General features: G+C 41.7%; 1 protein-coding gene across 11 annotated transcripts in view; it reads right to left on the bottom strand.

The window, feature by feature from the left end:
• The window catches only part of TRAF3 (TNF receptor associated factor 3), a 75,053-nt gene extending 49,398 nt beyond the window's left edge, over positions 1 to 25,655 (bottom strand). For 3 of the 11 annotated variants that reach the window (XM_063333107.1, XM_063333108.1, XM_063333109.1), the window contains exons 1-2: positions 2,053 to 3,282; positions 1,037 to 1,180 (exon numbers count right to left, since the gene is read on the bottom strand). The gene's annotated coding sequence lies outside the window, so the exon portion shown is untranslated. Of the gene's footprint in view, positions 1 to 1,036; positions 1,181 to 2,052; positions 3,283 to 3,446; positions 3,462 to 7,567; positions 7,711 to 20,828; positions 20,848 to 24,389; positions 24,446 to 25,169; positions 25,308 to 25,540 lie in introns of those variants that run through there. The other 8 variants (XM_063333098.1, XM_063333099.1, XM_063333100.1 and 5 more) reach the window with 8 other exon arrangements.
• Positions 25,656 to 26,313: the final 658 nt, after the last annotated feature.

The following is a 26,313-nucleotide window of genomic DNA, read 5'->3' as shown; positions in this document are numbered from 1 at the left end:
TTAAAAACAAAGCAAAAAGGCGATTTCCAGTAAAGTTCGAGATGGCAGGTAAGAAGAAAAATATTCCACAGGAGTCCTAACCATGTACTCCAACACAGTAAAAGACTGCTCAGGTAAAATGTTCCCCTCTCTACAATTACTCATGCTTTAGTAGAAAAAAAAATAATCACAAACTCCTTAATAAATGTAGTAGCAATTTGTCTCCTAACCATTACTAGCAAGCTCATGAAGTTTGGATCGAGTACAGCCCAGCTCAGCCAAGCACTCAAACAAAAGGCCAAAGAAACCAATGAGAGAAAGTACATCAATCTGTAATTCCAAACAAATCTTTCTCCTTCAAAGTTTATCCAACGCTGTCAGAATTTTCATGCTCGTCAAACGTGAGATTTTTCCCAGCAGCCAAAAAAAAGTTATATTCAAAACAAAAGCATCAAGATTCTTATCACATCACAGTTGCATAAAGCAGTGGCAGTGCCCCTAAAGAATTTGACACAGGTGTGAATACAGTTTCAAGCAACCCACAAGGTAAGTCACAAGCATTAGAAGATTAAAGGTGAGTCTCCAAACTAGCAGTAACACGACTCCATAAATTAAATGTATTTTCTTAGAACCTACTCTTTAGAACAGGTTCACCTGAAGAACAGGTTACAAGACCCTTTTCCATTTAAATACCTCATCAGTATCACAGCTGCAGTCAGAACGGCCTAACAGTTGAAATCCTTGATAGTTCTTGTCTTCTTCCCAGACCAACCTTTGTTCTTTCTCACTGCCTCTTCTAACCTCTCCACTGGCTATCTGCTACCAGGGACACTCTGTATCAGTCTGGAAATTACGTACTCCTTCTCACATAACAGTTCTCCTTGACAGATAACTGAAGAGACTACAATATTAAAAGGGGAATTGTTAGTTTAAAAAAAGCTCTTGATTTCCAAAGTTCATGCAACAGTTTTCTTGATTAAATCTGTACACTTGTCTTCTTGTTACACACTAACATCCCTCCCTTCCCCCAAATTTGGAAGGCTCTTAGATTGCTTACATTTCCTTCGTTTTATCTGAATCTCATTTGATTGGCAGCTTGAGGAGAAAGGAGAACAGGCTTTCTCAATGCTCTGTTGGGGTTCTTTTTACTCTTGCCAATGAGGGGAGCTTTGCTACAGTCTGCCCGGTTTCTTTCTTTACCCTAAAGAAAGAAAAGTTTAAGTTATGTTACCTTCATTCAAAAAACCTGTAACAGGCTTCTCAGCATCTGTAAAGATGGTCTAATGAACCTGAGGAAGTATCAAACTAGTTTTTAATGATAAATTTTACAAATAACATAAAGAAAGTTATACGTAACATACCAACATATGATTTTTAAAGCATTGTTTTCCTCTCCCCCACTATTGTCCACAAAGGACTCTCAACAAACCATTGCAGAAGGACATGCACAAAGTAAAAATCACAGCTAATTTATCCCGCTTTCACACACATACAAACTTTTCCATCAGATACATTACGTGTCATTACAGACTGTACAAAACCTTCAGAGCAGTGCCACTTTCTTGGTAACAGTCTGTTAAATTCCATTTGGAAACATCAGCTCAATTCTGGGAAAGTAACTAACTGTTCTGCAGAGTGTTTCTTAAAAAAAAAAAAAAAAAAACACCACATCACACCCCCTGTGACAATATTCAAACAGATCATCAGAAGAAAGCAGTCTGGTTTGGGGAAGCTTGTTTGATCCTGGAATTTTTACAGGCACAAAGAAAAAGAAGGAAAGAGTCTGAAAGCATAATTAACACAAATCTCCATCAGCCTCTATCTACATGCATTCCTAAATGTTGGCACTAAAGTTTAGATGCAACAGATGCTACAGCAATGCCCAGGCCACCAGTGCGCTAAATCTGAAGTCCTCACAGTCTCTCTCATGGACAGCAAGGACTTCAACGACAACATTTTGTGACCACGTTGCAGTAACCTCACCTGACCACTTACAACGCATACAGTCAAACCACACTTTTGCAAGAAGTTTTAGTTTCTCAACTCTTGTCAACGAAGTTTGCATCCACCTACCACAGAGTCCAACAGTGCCAGTGAACTCTGACCGATCTGAGCAGCTATTCCGTAGTGCCAGAGCAGCGATGTTCCCAGATGACACTAAGCAGAGCGGCACCAAGGGCCCACCTCGGCAGCGCGTTCCCTGCTGTCATCCTGCACAGAACGCTGCGGAGATGGATCAGCCTCAGCAGTTACACAGAGTTACGGAAGTTCAAACAGTCACAGAATTGCACACCTGCCGCTAAACGCGCTGGGCTCTCATCCCCATTATCGTGTCTAAAGTCAGCGACTTTGTAACATGAGACCAACATAACATTTATCTACTCAGGAGAAATGCCACAAACTTCCACAGCTATAAATATGATCTTTTGGTGGCTTTCTTTTTGATCTTTGTCCATGCTACAATTCACCTTTGGCCCTCAGGGGAAAGGAAAGGCTACTGCAGCTAACAAAGTAGCAGCCACACTAGTCTGGACCACAATCATATTAATTTGGAGGCTAAGGAGTGGATTCAGACTGGGGCAAAAGAAACACACTGGCCAAGGAAAACCCAATCTGGCTCATTCTAGAAACACAGTAGCTGGAAAAATAGCCCAGCAGTGAGATTTATAGGAAACTACAGGAATAAACTCTTACTCATATGAAAAGGAGATCTGCAACTTTCCCCATCAAAATAGCATATAAATTGCAAATCAGCCCATAATTCTTACAGATGTCATGAATGAAATACGAATTTCTGTACTAAACATTTAAATAGTAACCGGGCAAGAAATTTAAGTTCTAAAGCTCTTTTAAGCTCCCATCCTGAGTTTAGACACCGATTGCAATTGCCCTGGTCACTGTCCTTTCATATTGTTAGCTATAAAGCTGAATTTAGTGCAGGGAATTTTGTGGCTCTCCTTTTCCTCCTGACACACCAACCAACCCCTTCTGATTCACAGAAAATTCAGGCACCTCCAAGGTTTCCTTCTTACTGAAGTAGTGCACTCCACAGCTAAACAGCAGCGTTATAGCAGTGCTATACCCTTAAAATTCTGGCATGAAAAAAAACCAGCATCCAAAGACATGGATGAGACATAGAAAAGGATTGGGATTTTAGCTCTTGACAAAAAAGGAACATTACCAGAACACTATTCTTGAAAACAATTCCTTATTATATTGGATAACCAAAGTGAAAACTGTCTCCAAAAAATATTTTAATACATATGAAGAACAAATAACTGTTTGTTAACTTTAATATACTTGATAATTCAGGGAATTTATTACAATGAATTTCAACGAGTTACAAGCAATAAAAAAAGTAATCAAAACTTTTACTCTCCAACAGAATGCAGTTATTATCGCATGCTGCAACATGCAGAAATTACTTCTATTACCCTTTGTACGTTAGGCAACAAAAAGTACCTTACCTTATTCTCCACTGTCTGAGCACAGAGGATTAAAAACAAAGTATTAGGCAGAAACAGCAAGCATTTCATATCAAAGAAAAGACACACCCCTGCATCAATAAACTGAATGGCTGTCTGGCATGCCATGCACTTAATGAAAACTTATCCACGGCCTTTTTTTTGCAGGAACTCAGATCTCCCAGTTCAGAACCTGGAGGCAGCCGTTTATGACCTCCTGCTCCAAACGGCAGATCTCGGCAGCACGGCACTGCAAGAGGGGCCAGCAATGCTTGATTTTTCCCTCCTAGCAATTCCCTCCTTGCCAATGACTGCACTGCAGTCTTTCCGAGGGCTACGCAAAACGCAGACAGGGGAGGACTGAAAGAGCCCGGGAAAGAAACACAATTGCAGTAAAGTTTGTTCAAATCCTCATGTCTTATCAGACATGGGCTCGAAGGAATAAACTACAGTTCGTTGGGATCTCCAGGATTCTCTCTGCTGTTCCTCTCCTCATGATCCTGCATTTCTTTTCCTTAATTTTTCATAGGATAATTTTTGGATTTTACTTTGTGGCAAAACTAGAGGAAATTGGGGGGGACACAATTATTTTTTACATTTTTAAGTTGTTTCTTATATTTAGTGACTTCACTGTTTATGAATTAGATTCAAGCTACTTTTTACTTTCATAGTCACTAATATTGTAAAGGGTTAAAAAAACTAAAGCAAAAAAGAAAATCTTTTAAGGTTTGGGGTTTTTTGGGGAGTTTTGGGTAGATGGTGATGGTGGGTTTTTCTGCTTTTGCTGGTTAAATCAGGGAATTTAGTCAATTAACTATTTTAACACTTGGACGCTTTCTCTATACAATTAAAACTGCCATGATTACACAGCCAGCAGCATTTGTGAAACAAACGCCCAGCAGGGGCATTTGTAATTATTTCCCAAGTGTTCCACAACAGCAGCTAAAGAATACACCCAAGCATTAACGAAGCTTTCACAGAATAGCTGAGGTTGGAAGGGACATGTGGAGATTATCTAGTCCAACACCCCTGGCTCAAGCAGGGTCAGCTAGAGCCGGCTGCCCAGAATGCTGTCCCATCACCTTCTGAGTAGCTCCACAGAGAGCAACTCTACAACCACCCTGGGCAACCTGTTGCAGTGTTTGAGCACCCTTACAGAAAAAAAAAAACAAAAAAATAAAAATTCTTGTGTTCGGATGGAATTTTATGGGTTTTTAATTTATGCCCATTGCCTTTTTGGACACTAGAAATCTGATTTATACCTTTTTTCCCCTCCCTCCCAGCCCTCGCTTCTTCATTCTCCACAGCTGCATTGAAGAGCAAAGGGAGAAACAAATGGGCTCTCGGTGTCAATCAGCCAGTTGTTGGCTCATTTGCAACAATAGGCTCATCACTGCTTTCCACCCCTCCTTCCCTCTGCATCCTGCAGAGCAAGGCTCAAGGCCAGCTCTTTTAGCCCATAGCAGCCCAGCTGCCTACCATCAGCAACCTATGAGATCCATGTTCTCCTTGGGGGAGGATCCCGCCCAGCCTTCTCCGGTTGGGCCTCGAGGGAGCACCACACAGGGCTGCACACATGCCGAGAGTGACATGGAAAGCTCAGAGACCTCCAGCAGCTCCTCAGCACGTCCCTACCTTCTGCCCGCAGCCCCCCAGGAGAAGGGGCACGAGCCGATGTTATATGGGGATAAGCAGAAAGGAAATGGGAGAATTTGGAGGTGGATGCATCCTTTTGGGTTTTGGCTCCAGCAGTGAAAAGGTTGGTTGTTTTTAGTGGCGTACCTCAACAAGGTTTACGTTGGCCTTTTAAAGAAAAGGTAATGGGCAACATAGGTACAGACTCGCAGATATAATGAACATCTCTACTACCCACTCCACCACCCACAGATGGGAGAAAGATTAATTTCTCACAGCTGTGCACAAGTCCTTTGCTTACTCTTCACAGGGGGCTCCTGAGTTTCCATGAGCTAAAACGGCAGTATTACAATTTATTTCTTTTCTAACATGGCTTAGTTAAAATTGAGATTCCTGAAGTGGACAACATATACTCAGTTTAGGCTCCCAAAGTTTTCATTAGTTTTATTTTAAGCTTTTCTCTACTAAAAATGATTTATTTAACACTAAAGATCATCTTCAGTTTCAATTTTTTTCCCTGCTTTGTAGACCAAACATCACATATTACATTTAAAAAATATGATAACGGATTTGAAAAGGGGAAAGGCCTGTTGGTTTTAAAAGAGAAAAAAAATCAGAGGAGCCATCAGAGACTTTCAGCATGTCTCAGAGCAGTTCTGTACATTTCTATTCTCCTTCGCTGAGGAACAGATACAATGCCTCCTTTCTCTGATCTTACCTGACACCTACCAAGTTCCCATCTCTTCACATACTTGTATACATATTACCTTGTATAATAGGACTTCAGTCTTAAGCTGGGAACTGCCAAACGTGAAAAAATAACTAGAAATGAGGAACACAAAAACATAATTATATCTTGGTAAAGTTGGGGGAAAGGAGGACCAAAAATATCCCTTTCCCCTAAAAACAGAACAGAATCTCTAAATATTTTTCAGTTTCCGCAGTCAGTCTAAAACTAGCACCTTAAGGACACATTTCAATCTGTTTTGCTTCAGGACACTGAGAATGACTTGAAGACAGCTACATGCAGCCTAGTTGCTTTCTGGCTGGGATTCACACACTAGGATTTCTTAGGGAAAAAAAAACTACCTAGGACTAAATCAGAACAAAATCTTACAGAAAGATAGCGATTCTGCTTCATAAATTGTTCAAGGTCCCGTGTATTCTTGGTGGGAGGGTAAGACAGAAAGAGAAAAGGCCAAGATAGCATGCAGTCATTCCAGCAAACTATTTCCTCCTCCTGCACCCTTCAGGTGCTACGTGTCTAGATCACAACCTAGAAAGGACTTGTTATACTGCCACGTGAACCTACAAAAAGAACTTTTTGTGACAAGAACATGAACTTCTGTGTATAAACAGCATCATTAATTGACATAATCAATAACTTATAAGAAGTTCCTAGTCATAGTGCTTAATGTTTTGTCTAGTGTATTGTAGCAAAAAAATCTTATTTTTACCTCCTTTCCACGCAAAAGTTTGAAAGAGTCTATCTACCTTCCAGCTTTATAAAGCTGCCCCTGTTCTGAGGAACAAGCCACAGAGTGGTACCAGAGTATCACCTACTGCTGCTCTCCAAAGACACAACCCTTATCGCCCACCTGAAGGACTGAGGAATTTCCTATGTTCATGCCAAAAAGCTGAGGGGCATGTCCACTGTTTTGATCCATTCCTAATTTACAGCTTAAACGGAAGGCAAACAAGACTACTAACTTTTTTGTAGAAGCATCATTTCTTTTCAAACTCCAGTAAAAGCAGAGTGGAACTAGGAAGGAAAGCGCAACCTCAAACGCATTTAATGTACTGTTCTAAAAGATTCAGAATGTTTTCTCCTCTGGCAACTAAGGCACAATGTCATTTTCCAAATTAGGCTGTGGCTGACTGAGGAAGCTGGCGACCACCTGCAAGTTCTAAACATATTTTTAAGCTATTTGAAATAAAAAATTTAAAAAATCTTTCCCTCAGATGTTTAATGAAACGAAGATAATAATTTGCTTACCTTCCTTGCAAATACAACAGAACTGATAAAACAAACCAAAAATTTATAAATAAACAAGCCTCCATATACTATCAGGCAACTGAATTCCATCAGGCTAAACAGTCCATCCCAACTTGTTAAATAGTCCATTCTGATTGTGTGGAAGAAACAGAACAAGAAAGATCAAGGCTATAAGAGGATTTACTTACAGAACTAAGAATGAAACTTGTTTGACTTTTGAGGTATCACCCTCATTCATTACTAAAGCAAGTGCAAGCACTGAAGATGATTTGTAAAATTAATACCATCAACTTAAAGATGTGAAAACACAAAGGAGAACAAGGTACTTCACAGTTTCATGCAATGATACAAATGCTACTTCTAACAAAACAAAAAAAAAAAAAATCAAATCAAAACCCCCCCAACAAAAAACCCCAACTCACACGACTGTCATGAGGTTTCTAAACATACATATTACAAAAATATATATAGCAGAAGAATTGTTGCTACCTACCTCTTCACATGAAAAAAATTCACAACACAAACCACAGTGATACACAAGACTGCAGCCTGTGCTTCCAATGGATTAATATATTGTCTCCCACTGCTGAGAGCTGGTCTTGATTCAGTTAAAGCCTAAGCACTCAGGCTTTCCTGCTGGGAAACAAACAAGTAAAGTCGGTTTCGAGTATCTCCTATTAATACACAGAAACAATTGTCAAAAGCCCCAAGGCAGTAAAGAGAAATAGTAGGTTAAGGTTGCACGAAACCATACACCAAGCTATAGCAAATCAAAAAGCTGCACTGAGATTTACTAGTTCACTTGAAAATTCATTGCAAAAGTCTGTTTACTTCATGGAGGAAGTCACCATTGCCACCACTTAGTGAGTCAAGCTAATCTGCAAGAATGTTTTACATAATGGGAAAATTTTTATCGGCCAGAGGTTCACAGTGTTCTTAAATTTCCAGAAACTGCAGATGTAAAGATACTTCTGTTAACCCAAACCAAAACCAAGAAAAGAAACTATCCGAGATGCACACTCCATTTCACAACACACATCTAATTTTACTAGCTAATGTACTTCAGCCTCTTCAGCATAGGAAAGATTCACACTCCCGATATAAAAGGAAGGAAACACGAACGCTGAAAACACAGGTAGTTTTAATACTACCACCAAATGGCATTAAAACATACTGGCTAGCACATCGTCGCCATTTCTGAACTGCGATACCGAGAACTGAAGTAGTTTAAGCTACCAGTTTTATTCTTGTAAAAAAAATTAGTCCTAGTGAAACAGTTGGAATGGATTTACAAGAAAGCATGATACCATCTTAATTCTTCCATTTTCACTTTACTGTGAAATAAAAGCTAACAAGAAAGCCAAGACTCCCTACAGAGAGTCAGTAACAAACTGAAAGGTGTTCTTTCCCTCTTCCATCAATGAAAATAGGCTGCAAGGCAACTATAGTATAAAATCCAGTTTACGCAAAGTAAAGTAGCTTGAATGAAAAAACCTTCCCTCAGTTGTCAGAGGGCTGATAACAGCTTAAGCATTATATTTACAACCAGGCAGCTCAAAAATAAAGTCAAGAGTAAATTCAAAACATTTCACAGCTCAAATATTATTCCCCTTATCCTGCTAAAACTATGTTCAATTACAACTTATATTTTAGTTGCTGATTTTCAAATATTTTTAATGATACTTAAGAGTAAGTTCAAATTTGAAAGTTAGAAATCGAATAAATATTTTGAATTAATGTTGTGGATCATAAATGCAAACGTATTCGAGCTCTAAAACAGACTTCAAACTACGAAAGTGATCATAAACTAAATCCTACTATGTACAGTCTCAAAAGCGTTTTAGTACTGAAAAAACACAACTCTGTTACCATAACTGTAATACGACTATCCTAACAGGCCACAAAGCATTCAGGGAAAAGAAAAAGAAAAAGAAAAATGTTTAGAAGCCCGAACTCAAGAGTTAAATTCATCATCTTTGGACAACTCCTGGTGATAGGGCTCCATAATGCAATATATGAACAACTGTTTCTGTGGTCCTTATCTTTTTTATTTTACTTTTGGCAATGCAAATCCTTTATAAAGGTTTCTGTCCTACCAAAACGTTCTTTCCACACTGCTGTACATTAAGGCATTGCATCTCATCTTTCTTCTCACTACCTGCGTGTTTGCCAGCGAAAGCCACATTTCTGAGTATGCAAGTTTTATCTTAGCTGATGATGATGACAGAAGAATGGATGAAAAAGGCCTTCTGACTCCAATAGCTACATGTTCCTTTTTATACTGAAACCTAATTAAGCAGGCTGTCTCTACTGCATGACAGAACCAACTTGTAATTAAGGAGAAAGAAGAAAAAAAAACAACACATGCAAAACAAAACAAAAAGCATGCTTCCTTCTGTTACCTGGTGATGCATTCATTCATTTGAAGGCCAAAATTCTACCCCTGGAGCATACAGACCAAGACCAGCGATACAGCTGCATTGCCCAAGTAAAAAGCAACATCTCCATGTTGTAATGACCAAAGCAATCTCTGGGAACCATCCTGAGGACCCAAAGGTGTCCACCAGTTCACACAGAAAGCAGACAGTAGCACAGCTTTTCAAGTTCCCCAGGACAGCTAAACACTCCTTCTCACCTGCAGCTAGGCTCTTCTTGTCAGTCTTGACAGCACTGTACTTACACGGACCTCATCATCTTTATCCACATACCGAAGACCGGTCCTCACCCTCCATGTACTGGCAGGCTGATTTCCCTGTATGCCTTATCAAAAAACCACAGCCAGAACAATATTGGTTTTGTGGTCTGCCTTAGGTTTTCCACCTAAGGCAGTTGCTGCAGTTCAGATCACAAGGGTAAGGACAGCTCTTCCTACAGCGTTAAGACATCTGGAAACCACGCTGGAGCAAGCTTGATCTGCTGTTTTGCAAAATGGCCCTACAGACATCTGAACACTTAGAGCTACTGTTGTAAGTTAGGGTCACACCATAAAAACAGTTTCCTCAATTACAATAGGAATATAATGCTATAGAGGTTTCAGTTGTTCTTGTCTAACAACGTATCTCCATGCGGTTCCGGGAAGGACCTCAGTACAGTAATCCAAAACACAAAATGCACAATGCAAATTAAAAAAAACACAACAAGCAAACAAACAAACACGTAGATGAGAGGCAAAGAAAGGATTAAAAAAAGAAATCCTTGCAGCAGCAACAAACAGCTGTGTTCTAGCCTATAGTCCAGCCCCTGATCTAGTTTGAGTATGGACTGAAGACAACTCTGAAGCCGTCTATGTTTGGACAACTACCAGAAACAATTACATTTGGGCAAACTGCAGGCAATAGTATTACTCATTTAAAATGTGTAACATTCCAAGATCTATTTCCTCAATGCATTTTTGCCTCATCCAGTATTGGTAGTAGGTCAGTTTTATCAGTTAACATAATCCTGAAAAGTCATCAGCCCGGTGGTATCAATTCTCATTCTGCCTGCTTTTCCAAAGTTAGTTGATTTGGACTGTCTAACTAGTTCTGCCACGGTCATGGCAAAGCTGAGATACTGTCACAAAGACAACTGACCACTTTGAGTATCTGCAGAAAGAATGACCCAGTCACCACTTAGTCTCATCCTAGTTACTGAAAACAGATTAATAACCTACATTAGCTTAGAACAATGGAAGCTAAACTAATTTACAGCCATTGTATGCTGTCATCTTTATTCTTGCAGTGAACATCTGGATACATAGGGTGGTTTCATCAAAGATTGTATAGAAACAGCATCTCAGAAATCACTCGTAAGCAAACACTAAAGGTTTTTTAAAAACATTTCTATTTACAGGAAAATGAGTAGAGACTAAAAGAACAAAGAAACAACAGCAGTTTAAGGAGAGAATCATGAGGGAAAGGCTGTGGATGCTGTCTACCTAGACAGCCTTTGACACCGTTTCCCACAGTATTCTCCTGGGGAAACTGGCTGCTCATGGCTTGGATAGGCATACTCTTAGCTGGGTAAAAAACTGGCTGGAAGGTCGGGCCCAAAGAGTTCTGGTGAATGGAGTTAAATCCAGTTGACGGCCGGTCACAAGTGGTGATCCCCAGGGCTCAGCATTGGGGCTAGTTGTGTTTAATATCTTTAATCAATGATCTGGACAAGGGGATTGAGTGCAACCTCAGTAAGGTTGCAGGTGACATCAAGTTGGACACGAGTGTTGATCTGCTTGAGGGTAGGATGGCCCTACAGAAGGATCTGGACAGGCTGGACCGAGGCCAACGGTACGAGGTTCAACATGGCCAAGTGCCAGGTCCTGCACTTGGGTCACAACAACCCCATGCAGCGATACAAGCTTGGGGAAGAGTGGCTGGAAAGCTGCCTGGCAGAAAAGGACCTGGGGGCGCTGGTCAACAGCTGGCTGAATATGAGCCAGCAGTGTGCCCAGGTGGCCAAGAAGGCCAACAGGATCCTGGGCTGTATCAGGAATAGTGTGGCCAGCAGGACTAGGGAAGTGATCGTCCCCCTGTACTCAGCACTGGTGAGGCCCCACCTCAAATACTGTGTTCAGTTTTAGGCCCCTCACAACAAGAAAGACATTGAGGTGCTGGAGCATGTCCAGAGAAAGGCAACGAAGCTGGTGAAGGCTCTTAGAGAACAAATCTTATGAGGAGCGGCTGAGGGAGCTGGGGTTGTTCAGCCTGGGGACAAGGAGGCTGAGGGGAGACCTTATCACTCTCTGCAACTACCTGAAAGGAGGTTGTAGCCAGGTGGGGGGCAGTCTCTTCTCCCAAGTAACAAGCGATAGGACAAGAGGAAACAGCCTCAATTTGGGCCAGGGGAGATTTAGACTGGATATTTGGAAAAATTTCTTCACCGGAAGGGTTATCAAGCATTGGAACAGGCTGCCCAGGGAAGCAGTTGAGTCATCACCACTGGAGGTATTTAGAAGACGTGTAGATGTCGCATTTAGGGACATGGCTTAGTAGTGAACTTGGCAGTGTCAGGTTTACAGTTGGAATCAATAATTTTAAAGGCCGTTTCCAACCTAAATGATTCTATGATTCCATGATCACGCAGGCTCAGGGAGCTCTAACAGGGAATAAGGCTATATAGAAATGTGTATTATTAAAACACTCCCTAAAAGCCCTTGTTCTTATTTTACTTATTGTATGGAATAGCTGGCAATAGGCTCTGATGCCTAAGCCCTAGTGACTAACTACAGCCATTAAGATATTGGTACGTATTTATTTAGCCTTCCCACCTCTTCCTTGAATTTACTATGCTTGTGGTAGTAAAGAGAAAAAAAAGAAAGCCAAAACTATGGCTCTTTAGTTTTTACAGTTCACTTCACAACGTCATACAACATAAAACTCATGTTCAGTGGTGGATTAAGCACCTCCCAAGATACAAAGTGAGTTCCAGGACACTGCAGCTCTGGGTCCCCTCTAAGAGTGGGGGAAATACACAATTTTATTTCAGTGTTGGTAACATCATCAAGACTGACACATTGCATTTAGTCTTAACATCCGATTCAGGCATTTCATTTAAGAAAACACGGGAGGCCGTACGCCAAGTACTTTGAAGTTCAATGACATCTTGAATTGGATTCAATATTTAAAATCAGGAGAACAAGAGAAATTTAAGCTGCATCCTTGGTTGCAAGAAAAATGTCGGCCATATGAAAACTTACAAGCCACGTGCTACCTGATGCCGCTGACCCCAACAAGGCCTGCTCATTTTGAACTGGAGTTCTGTTCTCCAGAATACTTACAGGGGGTCCCAGTTTGGTATCTATTTGCAAACTTACTAAATTCGTCCTCTATTATTCAGTCCTTGAAGTCACTATTGGAAACTTTTAACTCTCTCAGGAGCCAAAACAGATGCCTACGCAATATTACCCAAGACAATTGACAGTTACCTGCTTCTTCCTGCTCACTTTTCCTATCCATTGCATGCTACCCTTGCAGTCACGTCCTTTAAACAAGACTGTTTCTCCTCGATCCCCTGGACCCTTAATCAGGACATAGAAATAACTATGATAAAATCATAGAATGGTTTAAATTGGAAGGGACCTTTAAAGATTATCTAGTTCCAACCCCCTGCCCTGGGCAGGGACACCTCCCACCAGACCAGGCTGCTCAAAGCCCCATCCAGCCTGGCCTTGAACACTTCCAGGGATGGGGCATCCACAACTTCCCTGGGCAACCTGTTCCAGCACCTCACCAGCCTAAGAGTGAAAAATTTCTTCCTAATATCTAATATAAAACCACCCCCTTCCAGCTTGAAGCCATTACCCCTCATCCTATCATTACACACCTTTGTAAGAAGTCCCTCTCCAGTTTTCTTGTAGGCCCCCTTCAGATACTGGAAAGCTGCTATAAGGTCTCCCTGAAGCCTTCTCTTCTCCAGGATGAACAACCCCAACTCTCTCAGCCTGTCCTCATAGGAGAGGTTCTCCAGCCCTCTCTTCATCTTTGTGGCCCTCCTCTGGACCGGCTCCAACAGGCCCATGTCCTTCTTACGTTGAGGGCTCCAGAGGTGGACACAGTACTCCAAGTGGGGTCTCACCAGAGCAGAGTAGAGGGGCAGAATCATCTCCCTCAATCTGCTGGCCACACTCCTTTTGACACAGCCCAGGGTACGGTTGGCTGCATCACAGTATGGAGAAATTTCTAACGGCCCTTACCATCATTCTGTTGTCTTGCAGATGTTTATAAACAAAACATTTATTCTAATTTTTCTGGAAAATAAAGTTTCATTACTCAGTTTTGCATCACTCATATCACAGAAAACAAATCACAAGATCAAATACAAAAACTCCTTTGAATTGTGTTTAACCTCTATCAATTATTCCAAACGGATGCAAAAGAGTTAACAGCTGATTGGGTTATGCATTATATCAGTTGGTTCTTCTAAAGACGAGAGAAGGAAGAATTAATTACTTCACCTCTCTTGGCATCAACTTCTGTCACTCTTCCCTCCGTATTGGCTACTGGAACAATACCCTTTTACTGCTCAAGACCATATGAAAAACATCCTCTCATTTTCCTTTTAGCTCCCTTATTAGTTTGATATTGTTTTATGGCTCAAACACTCCAATCTTATCTCTACACATTTACGCCATTCTTTCTTACTCATCTTTAACACTGTCACCTAATTTCATACAATTTCTTCTCAAAGTTCAAATCATTAGCAGTGTACAGATTTAGTCAAAAGTGGTGTGTTGCTCTGTATCAGTGCTAAAGAAAGAAAAAAAATAATAAAAGTAAAAATTAATAATCCATGCTTGTTCCCTAAAAAGCAGGTAACTTGATCGAATTGCTTTCAGCCTCTAACATGCTTCCTATGGCATCTTACCTACAATTTTTCTGAATTCTCATTATTGTCTTTATTTTGCTGTTCTCTATTTTACTGTTCTTCCTAGAAATACTGAATTTTATCAGTCCAAGTTAATCTTTCACAAGCTGCCTTCTTCCATCTTCTTAACCAGCCTGTTCCTCTCTTGGTCAATATGAAATCAAGACAAGCATCCACATTTATTATCGAGAGCTTTCCCGCACATCAGTCAATTCTTACATAGGAGTACATGTCCCATACTCCTTTATCAAAAGACACCCATGCAAATAAAATCCTTCATTTACACCAAATCTCATGTTTGATTGTTTTTTCATTTGTTTATTGTTTCTTTTAAAACAGAAATAAGTTTCACCACCCATTTTTGGTGGGTCTATCACAATACTGTTTTTATCACTCCCTAGAACTTTCCCTGTTACCTTCTTCACTTAAAAATAAAGATACACATCCTTAACACACTACAATACTTCCTCCCTCACTGCCCTTACTATACCCTCTCTGGTCAACATTCCTGCGGGATATGCTGTTGATGTCATTTTGGCCGTAGGAACAATAGCTATTCCTTGATCTGGAATCTAAGCACAATGAAACACAATGACAAATTCTGTTAATTACCACATCTTAGCCTGTAAACACAAAGGTAGTCTAACCAGTTGAAAGTCAAGGTAGGAAGGAAGAAGCAAGGCTAGGTTTTGCAGATATTTAAGTATCTATTAATAGAGCCCAGATTGCTACCACCCTTCTGTCTATACTCTGTCCTATGGCAATGTTAGAATCAAAGCTCTCTATTCAAGGTGACCAAGCACAACGTTCTTTCTGCCCGATTCATTTCCACCTTTGGCTTTGGCCTGACTTAGCAAGCCAATCACGTAACTAAGGAATAGCAAGTTCATGTTTGATGTGAAGTCGTATGGCTGGATGACATCATAACCGCTACTTTTTAATTGCCCCTTCAAGGGTTATTATTAGCAAGCTTTAGGTTATTATTAGCAAACTGATAAAACACTAATGGCCAAGTTCTCTCACACAACAGCTTGTCCATTTCTCCAGTTATCACATAACTGATAACTTTTCCTATTTGAGTTATTCCAAAATGGATGATTAAGACCAAAGAGAATCATCCCTCTGGCTATTACTTCAACCTGATAGATTTTGGGGAATTAACAGCACCTGACAATCACACATTTTAACCCTGGCCAAGGTTAGAGAGTCAACAAAGACTTTTGCAAATTTCTCAATTTCTTTTTTTGAAAACAGAAAATTACACGTGAAGTTCACTGGCTGCTGCACACCACTTTAACAGCTGTTAAACTCATGCCAAGTCTGTTAAGCTAGGCTTCCCACTGCTGGATCCAAAATTGTTTAAACTTTCCAACCTCAGGATTTTCGCTAAGTTACTTCTTAAAAAAAATAGTAATAATCTCTATTTCTTAAGAAAGACTGTGTCTTACTTTTCTTGCTCAGCACTATTTAATGCTACTAAACTTTTTTGCTAGCTGGTCACAATTACCTTGATTCTTTAAATCACACTAAAAATACTTCTACTTCTCATACTTCTAATGAGAAGAGGGCTTCACGAACCCAACCTGACTACTTCCATCTCTCTTGACCAACACCACTTATAAAAATGAGAGGTTTTCTTTTTTCTATTTACAGCCCTATGGTGTGGAAGAATTCAAAGGTCTCCGCAACCTTGTCTTGCTATCTTTGGAGGAGTCCTAACAGCAAGAAGCATTTAACAAATAGGCTTGTTAATGCATATTTTTTAATTTAATAGGTATATCAACTCCAACTTTTGCAGAGTGAGTCAGATGTCCAATCATGGGTGTTTAGTAATATTTTAGATACCCTAAAACATCCAAGACGTGTGCAGGACTGGCCAATAAGAGTTTGGCCATTTGGAAGATTGCACACTTTTGGAGCGTCAACTTGAGACCATCTGGGATCACCTACAGCATTTAAGATGGTACTCAGTGCCTCTGTGTGTAGGCACCATCTTTGCTCCCTTGAGTTTTTCTAAAAAAACCACTAGACAGTCAGGGCTGAGGCAAAGGCATACTATCATTATGTGTTTAAGTCAAAACACTGTTCTTTAAAAAGAAATGTTAGTGGGCAGGGGTCAACAAGACGACAGGAACTCAAATACTAGATCCATGAGGGTGTTACTGCTGTAATGGTCAGTCTAATCAATTTCTGGATTTTTAAATCAAGTCTTTCTTGACACTGAATTTCTTTAATACTGCAGTATCCCCATCTACATGATGGCAGGGCATGAATGTAACACAGAGTCAACACTTAGACAGATGAGAGCCACAACAGAGGCAGCTGTTAAAATCTAAATCAAAAAGCATGATTTATTCCTTCCATACCTCCTTCCCATGGAGACAGCCTGTCTTTTTAGTATCTTATCTATTCATTTCAAATTGGAAAAAAAAAAAAATCCAACATCTTCGCAAGTATCCCTGCCTTCAGAAAGTATTTTAATAAAGATAAGTCCTTTTAAAAACAAAACCAAAAAAATAATACAGCCATGAAAACAGTTCTAGGTAGAAGCCTGCTTCTATTAGGTATACACATATTTCAATCCCAGCAGCACCATCTAATGGAGAGCTCACTAATTTTTCCTCTTAACATGACAAACATTTTATTTTGGAGGTGTTAACAACTGATACTTTAACACATGGCCTATTTAATACTCTATAAAAATTGATTAGCTACAAGAGAAGCCAAATTATTTCTCCATAGGCAACAATCAGACAGTCCTTCCCCCCCCCAACCCCGACATTACATTCACATACAAATTTATTAAGTACAACAGGACGTTTGTATAATCATGAGATAAGATTTTAGTTAGAAATACTTTTTTTTAAAAACAAACAAACAAAACAGCAGTAACTGTGAAGCAGCAATGCCAGCTTAAAAATACAGCCACCTTGAGTATGTTTAAACTTTCGCTCTGAAAGCAAAACAGAAGTACCTCTAAAGTGTAAGGAATATTGACAAACCTGGACCTTAACCACAGCAACAGAAGTCACTACCTACACTTGCCTAAGATAAAGTTAAGCATTCCAAGACATCTTCAGATTGCGCTTCTGCTACAAAACATACTATGGGAGACAGGTAGCAAATTATTGTATGCATCAATAAAGCCTGTAGCATGATGACGTTTGGCAACTTCCACCGCTTTATCTCATTAACATTTTCTCATGCAAACAAACATGCCAGAAGTTATGTACAAAATGGATCTACAAGTAGTAGGTATCTTCTCCTCACGGCATTCTGTCCTCCTTGCTTTTTAAGTAAATCACAACATTGCAAGAAAGGGTTCAACTACTTTGAACTTTTCGAACTAACTCAGTATATGGACACTCTTGTTCTGGAATAAATGACTGTTTACGTACAGCGCAAAGGACTTTCGAAGTCTGTCTGCCGTATCTCATCTCAGAACAGTCAACCAATATATTAAGAGTTCATATTTAAAAAAAACCAAACCACATCACCAAAAGTCTTGGTAAATAATTTGGCAAAATTACAGCATCATACTTTGGCTATATGTACTAACAGCTTTATTTACACAAACAGGACGATTCCAGGCTTCTTCTTCATTTATTTTGAGAGAATGTCCTCAGCAAAAAATATACAGAATGCAGTGGGTGGATACTTATTTGCTTGTTGTAAATCTTTCTTAAAAAAAAAAAAAGGCAAACAAAAAAAAAAAATCAACCAACAAAACCCCACACACAACCAACCAAGTAAATCCCCCAAAACTCCCTCAAAAATCTACTAGCCAAATACTGGAAGTTGCATGTCTACATAATCCTTCTCAAAAGGAAAGTGAAGTTTTCAGGAATTTATAAGAAGGAAAGAGGAATAAGGGAAATTTATGGTACCAGGTACCAAAAAATAGCTGATGAAGTACAACACAAATAACAATAAACTTGTTTTATCTTCCTAGGGATTGCCAAGAGCATTCTTCTGCACATGCTCCAAAAAACTGTCAAAATACCTTGCTAGAACACAGATACAAAAAAAACCCCAAACAAAACCCTGCCAAACCATATGAGCAACACAACAGCAATATCTACTAGCCAAATTACAACACAGGATCCATTGGTATTTCCATTATACATTGACACCATGGGCAAGTAGTAAGACATATTTGCTAATCTGAAATATAGCATGCTCAGGTTCTGTAGATAGAAATACAATTCAACTCCTAACAGAAAACAGAGAGAGAAGATACTGCTGACTTCAAGTGATACTGCGTATTATTAACTTCAAATTAAGTTAGCCCAAATCCTGTCTTTTTTTCCCCCCAAAACACTGAGGTTTAGAAGGCAATTAAAATACTACTGCATCAAAGGCTTCCAAAACTGCTAGGGATGTGCATATGCAAATTAAGGCAAATATGTCTTCATTTATTTAGGTATCCAACTTCCACCTACTCAAACTGTCAGCCAAACGGTAGCATTTTGAGAACATGTCATTTTACAACCGCAGGCACTTTACCTTTGGTACCTATTGAATGTAGAACTGGTATCCTAATCAAGTTCAACCGCAAAAGTCATAACAATAAAAAACATTCCCAGGCAAAAGCACAATGCTCCTCTCTCAAGGATGTTGTGCTGAACAGCAAAGGGGACGGCGAAAAAGACGGAACGAGAGAGCAAGAGTAGATTTAAAGACATCTACTTCAGATAACAGCAGGGTACACTGTAGACCATTTTCAGTGACCTGGAGGAGAAGTCAAAGAGAGGTCAAAAAAAAGTGGATTTGCAGATAAAAATTATTAGCCAGAAGTGTGAAAGTAAGTACAAGCCTGAAAACAAGTATTTCAAGAGAAAAGCGATGTAAATGGAAGTAAAGTAAAGGGGAAAATGCAGCCACTTTGCTGAAGTGCAAGGATGAAACCACCTTGGAATAAAAGTCATCCCTTAACAACTCTCAAATTACAAGAGATCTGACTGAAAGCAGTTCAAAATAAGCCACTTCTAAGAATCAGAGGAACCAGCTTGAGAAATTAAGAGCATTTATACTGTTCGGCCAAACAACTTAAGATGGAAGAGAAGCACAGCATGGACAAGAGCATTCCATTAGTAGCTGAAAAGCATAAAACGCAGAAAGAAGAGTCACTTGGCGTGGTTTAAAGGAGATTAAAACAAGAACAAGTTGAATGAAAATTGTAAGGCTATATTTCCTATGCAAAATCAAGAGTTACATCTGCGAGTCATTAAGTTAGAAGCCACAACACTCAAGGAAACCTACTCTCAGAAGGTTCCTCTCTGTGGAAAGACAGAGAGAGGGCACAGTCAAACTGGTACAGTAACACAAGATCTCCATTACAAAAACCTCTAATAACTGTTCTAATTATCTCCCTCTCTCAAGTACATGGATGAGCTTACAAAATGAAATCCATTCACATTGCCAAAATTTGGTTTATGAGCTAGGCTTTGCTGTTAGAAAGTTATTTTAGGCACATTTATCGTGTAAGCTGGTTCTATAGAACAAGAAAAAATTGTTACTTTTCTAGAACGTCCAAAGCAGAAAGTGGGAACAAGTACAAGCACCAGAAAAGCTACCACTGACAAATTCTGTCATGTACAACTCAGCTTCCTATGGCACCACACGTTTGCTGTATGCAACAATGGCAGAGTATAAAGCAAATACTGTTTCCTGTCCCACGATGCTGACGGTGCAGAACAGCACAGCACCGCAGAGGAGACCGAACAGGATGCCTCCACACAGCACTTGCAATTCATTTCATTTATCAGCAGATGACGCTTGTACTGGGTCTCAGCACCTCATCCTTTCTGAGGTCCTCAGATTGTAGGAAAGGGCCACAATTCTCATTTTACAGACCAAGAAAACGGTCTGTATATGGAGCCAGAAGCCAGACACACAAGCTGCTAGCTGCATCAAAGCTATTCTCAGAACTCCCAGTCTGCTACCACCTAACCCTAGCAACACCCAAGTACCAGTACTCTTTTCTTCCCCTTCCTTCTATGCCTAAGGGAACATGTGTCTTGACGAGGTTGATCACCTGAGCAAGCATTCAACATCCAAGCTGAAACACACCAGAAAACCAAACAAAACAGCAGTGGAAGAAGCATCAGCAGACTATGTCTTTCCTCATCCTGGGAATTGTCCTAACCACTTGACTGAGACATCATGCTTCCTCTTGTCCTGTTTCTCAGGCACACTGAGTTTTGATTATTCCTGGTATAGCAGAAGAGTTGTAAGAGGAGGAAGTGACACTATTCTTAACTGGCCTGTGGCTTGATGATGAGAATACTCCCCAGGGAAGTAGGAAACTTGGACTGGAATCCCCCTTCTGCCCCTGGGACTCAAACATGATGTCACATCACTCAGCACTGCAACGTCTAAGCCCTTTGTTGGTTTGGTCCTGAATGACTTACAGTACATATTATCTGCAGGAATGAAAAAAACCAGCCCCCAGGTCTCCTAGATTTTACACTGGTATCTTCAATGGACCACCTTTCTCTTTCTTGATAGACGTCAAGTCTTGCAGGAATGAAGTGGCAGCCAGGAAGGCACTTCTTATCTCCCAGTAGTATCTGCAACATGCTTTTCAAGACAGACCAAATCAAAATAACTCTTTTTGCTAGATGCTCAAGAAAGCTGTAAATACTTATAGCATGTTGAGCTTGTCTTGAGTAGACGTATCTTACTTTATTTACAAAAAGATGTTTTTCTTATTAATGCAGAAACCAAAAAGTCAGACAAAAGTTCAGTATTACTCCAAATGTTAAATTTTTCTACTTACAAGTCTCCATATAGTCATCATTAAAGCATGTAAAATAGAAGTTTCATGACTTCTTTCACTAATGTTTTTGACTGAAGCACTTGCTACACATACTGTATGTGAAAGGATATATTCACTTCAGAGCATTTAAGCCATGTTACAGAATTATTAGCAGTTTTTAGCATCGTAAATAAGCTACAGAACACTTCCTCTATACATCAGAGAAATCCATTTCATAAATGATTGTTTTATGACACTATATAAAATAGTACTGGAACGTTCCAACTTAAAGCATTCCTGCTAAGCCCATTGCAGTTCTAATGCCTGCAGTTTACAAAATTCAATCTTGATGTCAAAGCACACAATACCCCTATTTTCAGTACAAGGAGGGAGCCAGGGATAGAGGCCATCACGCATGTCCAACACTGAACTTGTGCATCCACAAACATCTTGAGACTTCCCTTCCCATGCTGCCCTTGACTAGATGAACTGCAGAACTTGGAATTCTGCTAAAATCACACTGTATACATGCAGAGTAACGCAGCAGGGAAGAACAACAGCATGGAAATCAAAGGCTTAACATTTTTGGGGGGGCGGAGAGGATTAGTGACCTACGGTTGTTGTATATAATTTTAGAGACACTCGCCCTGTTAGCCTAGTTACAAAGCCAACAGTCAGTAGCAATTGAAGTCACAGTGGCAACAATATTTTGCTGTCAGTGCTCCAGTAGAAAAGATCTCCAGGAAGAAAAACACCCTCAAAGACTATATAAATATATACGTATATATCACAATTTCTAATACCAAATAATCTTTTGCCTTATTTTCTCCCCAAGTTCTAAGATCTCACTGATTTTCTAGGGGTATTCTTTTGTCTTTATTTCCTCGTCTCTTCATTCCCATTAGCACAGAAGAGAGCATCTCTTCCTACTTTGCAGATACCTAACAATCCTTCATTGTAAGTTGCCCCTCTTTCTTCCCAATTCTCTAGTCCTTTCTCTTTCTACCTTAAAGAAAAAAAAAAAAAAGGTGTAGAGAAGGGTTTGTAATTTGTCTAAACAAACATATACTAACTTCTAATCTATCCATCTGCGAGGGTATGGGCTTCCAGCAGGCAGAGCTAGGAGACCAGATATATTCTCTTTGCCAGCCCTTCACTGCTGTAGTTTCTATGTCATCACTTCATCACCACAGGTTAAAATGTATACGATAAAAGTTGGCGTGACTACAACACAATCTCCTGTGTGACAATCACACCTTTATTTTGTTACACAAAGATACACAATTCTCCCTCCCTTGGCTTCTTTTCCCCATCCATACCACATCTTCAAATCTTCAATTTCACTCTCTACCACCACTTTTGGTGTTCCTGAGCCATACGCCAAAAATGCCAGGAGGTTTCAAATACAAGCACCGTATTCAGAAAGTACCCACCCACAGGCATATTAAAAAAAAAAAAAATTAAGCCTTGGCAATTCTTTAAAGGAACTGTGCACAAGAGCACAGACATCTGAAACCAATGTGTAATGAGCAGTCTTCAGACATCATAAGATTCAGCACCTTCAATTAAGAAACACTATTATAATAAAAAAACTAATGAAATCCAGTTATTGCATCATCTAAGATATCAGAGATCAAAACGTGTTATTCTTGCACTATCTATTCATATAAAACCAGTTTAGGATACTGGAGTAGATGTAAGTCATTCCTATTTTTAAACGGCCTTTTCATCTGTAGAAGAACTATGATCATCTACTTATCAATGTTCCAGTGGCTTAACAACAAAAGTTAAAAATTGAGATTTCTGGCTTTTCTTATTTTTAGCATTGCCATATCTACTAATAGAACAGCTGGACTTCAGTATTGAAAAAACATGTTCCTCTTCTCTCACTTCAACTTTTCATTATGGACAAGAACAACGTAAAGATCTAAAATACAACGAGACCTCGGAATCATTAGAAGACAAACTGTGTTAGCACCGACTGGTAAGACTTCATAAAGAATTTTTTGTCACCAATGCTAACTACTGCCATCTTACACAGTTTTCCAAGGTACCAACAGTAAATAAGCTTACACAATGATCAAATTTCCTGAATCCATACAAGAATGGTATCAAAATTGGTATCATCAAACTTAACTGCAGAAGGACTTCAGGAAAGCCTAAAGACCGAGTCATTCAGCACCCTCTTTCGATTAGAATTAATTTGCTGTGCTATGGAATGCACTTTACCTTTCTGTACTGTAGATCCAGCTATTATTGGAAGCTTCTCATCAAGTCGTATTTCAGTAAAACACCTACCATTTTCAGGTTGGAACAAAGCAACTTCTATAATCTCATAGTGCCGTCTGCTTGCAATGCCAAACTCATGATACATCAATGTTTCCGTTATCAAGCTTTGTGACAAGGGGTTTCCCGGTCCAGCCATAAAAAACTCTGATTCAGTCCAAATGTTCAAGTATTTCTCATTTAAAAAAAAAAAAACCTCTCCCTAATCACAATAAACAACATTTAGACCTATGGTAATCCATACACAGTGTATGGATTGCCATTTATAGACACTTTTCACCAAATGGCTCATTTTAAAGGACAGCGTACAGTATGCATTATGATCTCTTTAGCTGTAACTCTAGCAATCAGCGTAGCCTTTAAATCCAAGCTTCTATTCAAGCCAGTAGCTACTTTAAATACGGATTTTTACTAACTATTTAAAATTATACTATTTCATTTGTCTAAGCTAAATAGTGCTAGCACACCTTCACATCATACACTAAACTCCTTTTTGATCTATGAATGCAAGTTCAGATCAGAGCACAATAACGCTACATGCATTCTACGGGACAAACCCGCAAGGAAAAATACACGGTTCTACTGAACAAATAAAAAAAACGCATGAATTGCAATATACAAGGCTCAGTTAGATCTCAACAAGCTAGAGAAGTCACTGACCCAAGGAGACTGCAAATTTCAAATCGTATCATTGGAACTTCCCACATTTTACTACTACAGACACAGAAAAAGATGAAAAATGTCCTGATGCACTGTAAAGATCCACACGGAGGTGCACATACAGTCTTTCACGTCACACACAAGCTCAGATCGGCAGAACACGAGATTACGCCTCTAAGCATTAATACCATTTCTCTTGTTTTTCCGCAGATAATTCAGATCTTAAGACACTTGAAGATACAAATAAATCAAGATGTAAATGCCTTACCTTCCTATTTTACAAGCCACTGCAGTTCTCAGATTATGAGTCAGTCATAGGTTCATCTGCAGAGGAATGACTCAGTATAAACTTTTAAACACTCGTTATTTTTTTCTAACCTACAACGCGGTAATTAATTTAACGTATTAAACCGCGGTGCGGCGAGAACAGCGCACAAAAATGAATGGCGTGAAAACAAAAACACTTTTCTTTCCGCTCACGCCGGGGCTCACAGCGCAGAGGCCGTTGGAGGCAGGCAGACTTTATAAAAAAAAAATAATTAAATATATATATACACATACATATATATATATATATATATATATATATATATATAAAACTCCTTCCGCAGCGATCAGGGCCAGCTCCGTACCGGCGGCAGAGGATCCTCGGCCGAAGTCCCCATGGCGGGGGAGGCGAGGGGGCGGCCGGGCAGAGGCACCGCCACCGCGGAGGGCGGCGGAAAGTTGCGGGGGGCCCCGCCGCTCGGCAGCCAGGCGCGGCGGCTGCCGGCAGTGCCCCTTTAAAGGCCGTCGGCCCGCCCCCCCCAGCACCGCATATGGAGGGAGCCAGGAGCGGAGCGAGGCTTCTGCATTCAAACGACACATCAAAACGCCGCAAGCGCCGCCGCCGCCGCACGGCTCCGCTCCGGCCTGGCCCTCGCCTCCCCTCCCCTCCCCTCCCCGCACACACACAGCGCGGGGCGAGGGGAGAAGCGGGAAGGAGCGGGGGTGGGGGGGGAGGGAAGGGAAGCGGGGAGGCAGAAATAAGTAAGTGAAAAGGGGGCACCTGCAGAGCCCTGGAGTGCGAGTGCGTTCGGGCAGGCAGAGTCCACGCCGCCCCCGCCGGAGGCTGATCTCTCCCCGGCCACCAGCCGCCGCCAAGGTCCCGGCAACAGGCTGCGGGCGAAGCGGGCTCGGCCCCTGCCTGCTAGCAGATGCCTCGGATCAGCACCGCGCACCCCGAGCGCACACACACACACACCCCCCCGCCAGCTCCGGCTCCTGCCGCCCGCCCAGCCCCGTCCCCCTGCCTCGGGAGCCCGGCCGGTGCCGGCGCCCTGAGAGGGAGCCGCCGCCACGGCGGCGGTGAAGGGCTCCTTCCCCCCGCCCCGCCGCCTTCCCCCTTCTCCGCCGCGCCAAGCCCCGCGGCCGCCCTACCTGCGAGCGTATGAGGGGGAGCGGGGCGGCGGGCGACAGCTGGAGCCCGGCGAAGGCGACCGCCAGCCCGACGGAAAGTCCCTGCCGCTCTGCGCCGTCTCCCCCCCACCCCCCCCCCCCCGCCCCGCACTTCCTCTCCCGCCCGCTCAGGCTGGAAATCCCCGGCGAAGCCCGCTGCTCTCCCGGCTCCTCCTCACACACAGCGAGGGGCGGGCCTGGCCCAAGCCGCTCAGCGCGCAGGCGGCAGCCGGGGGCCGGGCCTGTCCTGCCCGCCTGCCCCGGCTGCACCTGATGCCGCCGTTACACCCCACACCCCCCTCCCCAGCTCCGGCTCCGCGGGAGAAGGAGCCCGGGCAGACGGAGCCCGTCCCGCCCGGCGCCCGCAAGCGGCGCAGGAGGGCGCGGGGTGGGCTGTGACGAGGCGGCGCGTCCAGCTCGGGGCCGGGGGGGAGCCGTGCCGAGGCGCGGCGGGGGCTCGGCCTGAGGGCGGGCGTTGCTGCGGCGGCCCGGCCCGGCCGTTGGGGCACCGGGGAGAAGGGCGGGAGCGCTGAGGAGGGAAAGGGCCCGGGGGATTGGCGGCGGGACGGCGGGAGAGAGGGGTCGACCGGGCGGAGAGCCGCTGGCTTCCCCTCTGCCCCCCGGGGGAGGTGCGAGCGACCCGGCACAAAGGGTCGCCTCGGACAGACTAGCCTTTATTTAAAAATAAAATTAAAAATGCCACTGGGAAATAAGGGGAGGGAGGGGAAGAAGAGTCTGGAAAAGAGCAGAGAAGA

This window comes from Chroicocephalus ridibundus, chromosome 4 (assembly GCF_963924245.1).
Source record: "Chroicocephalus ridibundus chromosome 4, bChrRid1.1, whole genome shotgun sequence".
NCBI lineage: Eukaryota > Metazoa > Chordata > Aves > Charadriiformes > Laridae > Chroicocephalus > Chroicocephalus ridibundus.
The sequence above is the reverse complement of the archived record's forward strand: the minus strand, read 5'-3'. Positions and strand labels throughout refer to the sequence as shown.